We start from the raw sequence: 5,000 nt of genomic DNA, 5'->3' as shown, positions 1-5,000 counted from the left end.
ATTGTTGAGGAGGAAAGAGTTTACATTTAAAGGGTGGAAGAGTGAAACGTTTCTCGTCTTCGGTTGTTGAGGAGGAAAGGGTTTTCATTTAAAGAGTGGAAGAAAGAAACGTTTCTTGCTTTATGTTGTCAAGGAGGAAAGGGCTTTCTTTTAAAGGGTGGAAGAAAGAAACGTTTCTCGTCTTCGGTTGTTGAGGAGGAAAGGGTTTTCATTTAAATGGTGGAAGAAAGAAACGTTTCTCGCTTTAGATTGTTAATGAGGAAAGGGTTTTCATTTAAAGGGTGGAAGAAAGAAACGTTTCTTGCTTTATGTTTTCAAGGAGGAAAGGGCTTTCTTTTAAAGGGTGGAAGAAAGAAACGTTTCTCGTCTTTGATTGTTGAGGAGGAAACAATTTTCATTTAAAGGTGGAGGAAGGAAACGTCTCACAAATTAGGTTGTAAAGGAGGAAAGGGTTTTCATTTAAAGGGTGGAAGATAGAAACGTTTCACAACTTGGGTTGTTAAGGCGGAAAGGTTTTCATTTAAAGGGTTCAATATAGAAACGTTTCTTGCTTTATGTTGTCAAACAGGAAAGGGCTTTCTTTTAAAGGGTGGAAGAATGAAACGTTTCTCGTCTTCGTTTATCAAGGAGGAAAGGGTTTTCTTTTAAAGGGTGGAAGAATGAAACGTTTCTCGTCTTCGTTTGTCAAGGAGGAAAGGGTTTTTATTTAGAGTTGAAGAAAGAAACATTTCACAAATTACGTTGTTAAGCAGGAAAGGGTTGTCATTTAAAGGGTGAAAGAAACAAATTAAAATAAGTAATAATTAATCAGAAAAATAAATCATAATAAAAGAAGACTGACGGAGATACCAGTGCAACTTCCACCTCATGGCGAAGTCAGCCCACTCGCGCGTTCTTCTCGTTCGATTTATATCGGTTTTGCGCGGCGGTGCAAAGTCAAATAATCGCGAAAATGAATGTCTCCGAAGTGATTTACACACAATGGCTCGGCATATATATCTCCTCCGTAATAGTCGATGCCTAATGATGTTATGTAAATTCTGGTATAAGTTGTAATACACATCGGGGGGAGCGCGCAAGCCAATACCATAAATTATTGGGAGTTCGCGCAGGGCCATATCTTTTCTCAAAGCAGCAATAATTACCAGCAAGACGTTATTTGGGGGAACGGAGACGGTACCCGGCCTTCTTTGGAGCCCTGTATCGCATGTGGAAATTGCACCCGGGCTATTTATTTCGATTGAGGATAAGGGCAATAAGGTTGTTTTAAACAGGTCCTACGTTTATATTTATATTCATATATATATATATATATATATATAGACACACACACACACACACACACATATATATATATATATATATGTGTGTGTGTGTGTGTGTGTGTGTAAACACATGTTTATATACATACATACACCGATCTGTAATTGCCAGCCTGGAGATGAAATGGCCAAACCCCAGACGTTAAGAAGGATGTCTGAGACCTTTGTCCAGCAGTGGGCTAGAAACAGCTGCATTTGTTGTCGTTGTATACAGTATATATATATATATATATATACATATATATATATATGTATATATGTATATATATATATATATATATGTATATATGTATATATATATATATATATACACACATATATATATATATACACACACACACACACACACACATATATATATATATATATATATATGCGTAAAAATCACCGGGAAACGAGATGCTCAGATGCAAAAGAGCCACAGGGAAAATAAAAATATGACGTATAAGAGTAAGTCCTGACTAGTTTCGTGATACTTCTTCAGAGGACGGATTTATCGAGAGATTTTTCTCTACATTTTATAGGAACAGTAAACGTACGAACATACATATAGACATAGAACAATAACGCTCCCATACCAACTACCTGAGCTGTTATCAGGTGTTTACTAGGCGGAGATCAAACCTCATTAGACATCTGCCAAAAAGGGTAATTTTTGGTGATCGGTAAATTCTCGTTTTGACTTTCAATACAATTTCTTTATATCAATAACGGTAGCCTTATCCATATAGATACATAAGGAAAACTATATGTAAATATAAAACACATTTATATATAAATACATACAAAGACATAAATACGTATACACAGACAGGCATTCATATACACACATGCATAATATATACATATACATATACATAGTATGTGTACACGTAACGTATACAAAAGTACCAAATAAAAAAATTCAACCCTTTTCACCGAATACAAAAAAAAAAAAAATAAATAAAATAAAATAAAATGACCTCCAGAACTTGTCATAGGATTTGGAATTTTCCAGATATAAATGTAGAAGAAGAAGAAAAAAACGAAATTGACAGGAAAATATCCCCCCCTAATAAAAAAAAATAGAGAATGATAAAAATAACCTTTCCCCTTATTTACAGAAAGAGAGAATAAAGAAAACAAACAGAAATAAAAACAAATTTACAGAGAATTTGAATAAGAAAAAAAAATAAAAACATTTTACAGAAAGAATGAATAAAAAGAAATGCTAAAATCAATTTTACAGAAAGAATGAATAAAAAATAAACGAAAATAAAAACATTTTACAAAAAGGATGAATAAAAAAAAAACGGAAAATAAAAACAGATTTTACAGAAAGAATGAATAAAAAATAAACGAAAATAAAAACAGAATTTATAGAAAGAATTAATAAAAAGAAATGAATATAAAAAAAAAATTACAGAAAGAATGAATAAAAAACGAAAATAAAAATCTAAATTTTTCAGAAATAAGGAATAAAAAAAAAAAGTGTCTAAAAATAATTCATAGCAATAGGTAAAAGCAATAGACAAAAGAAAAGAACGCCTCTCCCATTTTGAAGAAATGCAAAACTTAAAAAGAGGAATTGCAGAAATATCTAATACAAAAATATTAAATAGAAGAATGAAAAATGCAAAAATAGGTAATAAATTTTTTAAAAGAAAATAATAGAAACTATGCAGAAATGAGTAAGGCAAAAAAAAAAAAAAAAGAAAAAAGAAAATACAAAATGCAAAAAATGCTCATATAGGTAATGCAAAAATTAGAAAAAAATGAATATGCAAAAATAGCAGAAATAAGTATTACAAAAATGTTAAAGAAAAGAATAGAAAAAAGGCAGATATGGGTAATGCAAAAAAAAAAAAAAAAAAAAAAGAAATTGGGAAAATGAAAAAATGCATAATTAAGTAATGCAAAAATTGGAATAAAACGGAAATGCAAAAATTTTAAATAGAAGAATGAAAAAAATGCAGAAATAGTTAATACAAAAATTTTAAAGAAAAGAATAGCAAAATATGCAGAAATGGGCAATGCAAGAAAAATTGCAACGTGCAACAGAGTTAAAACCGCTTTTCTGTGTTCTTCAAGATTTGCAAGAAATTTACCGCCTCCAGTTTGTCTCATATCTCCCTTGAAAATATCTCGTATTTATCCTTGAACCGCAGCCTTGAAATTCTGCTATCTTTATTGCTTTCTAATTTGCATAAGAAAGATGTTCCCTAAGTCCTTGGCGCTCTTAAATTTAGGCAATGACAAAAAAATGGGAAAAAAAAAACCGCGAAAACTAGAGATCTTGAAGAAAGATCTTACGTTTTTTTTTTAACTCTCTTCTTCTTCTTCTTTTTCTTCTTCTTCTTCTTCTTCTTCTTCTTCTTCTTCTTCTTCTTTTGCATAGATAACGCTGCTTAAGGAGGCAAGGAGAAGGATCATGTTCGCGGTAAAAATGCCGAGTAAATTCGAAAAGAAGTTACAAGATAATTCAAGAATGTTACTTTTTTTGAAAAAAAAAAAAAAGATGAGCTATATTCATTCCTTTTAAACTAGAGCATGGCTGCCTCCTTCTTATCATGATGCTTATAAGGTTTTGGGGTAAATACAAATAATTGTATAAATGCTACTTTCGCTAAAGTTATAGGAAGATTGATAGCAGTTTTGCTATCTTCCTAAAGTCGGAGTTTTATCAAAGGTCAATCGATCTCTTATGGAAGTTAGTGTAATAATTCAAATATTGATAGTCATCAATACCGTTTTATCTCAGATCAATCGCTATGAAACTTGTAATAATTCAAATCTTAGTAAATATTAAGGGTTGTGTTAGCCTGTTGTTAACGCCTTTGCCTGGTAATCGCCCAAACTTTTTAGTTTCTTTGGTCGCTGCAACCTCACCGCCCTTGTGAGCTAAGGATGAGGGGGATTGGGGTAGCCTCTATAGATCTATCTGCTGAGTCATCGGCAGCCATTGCCTGGCACTCCCTGGTCCTAGCTTAAGTGGAGAGGTGGCTTGGACGCTGATCATGTATATTTATGGTCAGTCTCTAGGGCATTGTCCTGCTTGCTAGAGCAATGTTACTGTCCCTTGCCTCTGCCATTCATGAGTAGATTTTAAACCTTTAAACCAATTCTGGCTGAATCCCTTGTCAGGCTGGGAGGAGCAAAGAGAAGAAAAGTCTCCCTCCTTTTTGTATGTTGGCTAGCCCCCAAAATTGGGGAAAGTTTCTTGGTAGAAAGATAGAATAAGATAAATGTAATTGTTTCTGGCGCTATCTTTGTTCTTAGACCATCATATGGGACAATGATACACGCACCAAATCCCAACGAGTTGTTGCAAGTTTCACCAATGTTTAATTCAAGTTAATTTTTAGAACCATTATCACTACATTTAATTTCACTTATTTATCCCATGTACGTCCCAATTTCATTTGCGCTTTTGGCATGAACCAATTTTACCAGCTCCTCTTTTCAAACGAAAAACTAGAAAAGCAATCTGAGAGTGCAGACCTCCGCCATGGTAGCTTATTTCTCGAAACCACCTTGCCTTTCTTAGAATCAATTCACACCGTAAGCGTATTTGAAGTCTGTGTGACAACCATGTGCGAACTTAGGGTTAAGGTTAGGGTTAATTCGGTCAACCTTTTGCTTGACCTTGACATTTATCCTAGGTCTTTCAAAATTGAATCACTTCCACGCCTCAATATA

The sequence above is a fragment of the Palaemon carinicauda genome, chromosome 42, assembly GCF_036898095.1.
Source record: "Palaemon carinicauda isolate YSFRI2023 chromosome 42, ASM3689809v2, whole genome shotgun sequence".
NCBI classification, from domain to species: domain Eukaryota; kingdom Metazoa; phylum Arthropoda; class Malacostraca; order Decapoda; family Palaemonidae; genus Palaemon; species Palaemon carinicauda.
The sequence above is the reverse complement of the archived record's forward strand: the minus strand, read 5'-3'. Positions refer to the sequence as shown.